The sequence below is a fragment of the Mus pahari genome, chromosome 23 (genome assembly GCF_900095145.1).
Source record: "Mus pahari chromosome 23, PAHARI_EIJ_v1.1, whole genome shotgun sequence".
In the NCBI taxonomy this organism is placed as follows: domain Eukaryota; kingdom Metazoa; phylum Chordata; class Mammalia; order Rodentia; family Muridae; genus Mus; species Mus pahari.
In genome coordinates this window covers 37,415,640-37,416,844 of record NC_034612.1, presented here as the reverse complement: position 1 = coordinate 37,416,844, position 1,205 = coordinate 37,415,640, and positions in this window count along the sequence as shown.

Genomic DNA, 1,205 nt, shown 5'->3' with positions numbered 1-1,205 from the left:
CCTCCCTCCCTCCCATTTATTTATTTTATGTATTTGAGTACACCATCATTGTCTTCTGACACACCAGAAGAGGGCATCGGATCCCATTACAGATGGCTGTGAGCCACCATGTGGTTGCTGGGAATTGAACTCGGGACCTCTGGAAGAGCAGTCAGTGTTCTTAACCACTGAGCCATCTCTCCAGCCCATGTCCTCTCCTTTAAGCTGGAGTTTGAGCCGTTTGAAGGTGGATGTGATTTGGGTGAATCCAAACACTCAATTCCAAGGAAGTAATAGGTATAGACAGACATTTGGTTACTTTTTAACCTGCTCATGTAAAAGCATAAGATATGCTTGATGATAAACGTTCAGTTAATATTGTATTTTTATTTAGGTGAGTGGTGGTTAGCCATGTAACAAGCATTGGAATACCTCGCCAGCTGAACTCTGGTATAAGTGTATTTCTCCTACCTTCCTGTCTGAATGTATTCCTAACACACACACACACACACACACACACACACACACACAAACACACACTCTTTTAAAAATATTTTATTTTATTCTGAGACAAAGGTTTTTTTGTTGTTGTTGTTTTGTTTTCAAGACAGGGTTTCTCTGTGTAGCCCTGGCTGTCCTGGAACTCAGAAATCCTCCTGCCTCTGCCTCCCAAGTGCTGAGATTAAAGGTATGTCCCACCACCACAAGGTTTTGTTATGCACCCCAAGCTGGCCTTGAACTCATGGCCTTGAACTCACAATTCTCCTCGGCCTCCTGAGGGCCTTCACAGCTGTCTCCGTTGCTTACCCTTGAGAACCTAGTGTGGACCCCGAGGCCGACTCCCAGCCTCCCAGGCACAGCCGAGTGGTTTGCCAATGTTCCTTTTCTCTCTTAGTCTACCAATGGTCTTTCTTGCTTTCTCTGTCTTCTCTGTCTTGATGGAATTGGAGAAGACAGCAGAGATACAGGAATTTACAAAGCCTCTTGAGCTACTTGTTGTGAGATGTGTGTTGACATAGCAAGGCAGAATGGTGATGGGAGTTACCCATCAAGCCTCTTCCTTCTTTCTTTTGTTTTTTTGTTTTTTTGTTTTTTTTTTTCGAGACAGGGTTTCTCTGTATAGCTCTGGCGATCCTGGAACTCACTTTGTAGACCAGGCTGGCCTCGAACTCAGAAATCCGCCTGCCTCTGCCTCCCGAGTGCTGGGATTAAAGGCGTGCGCCACC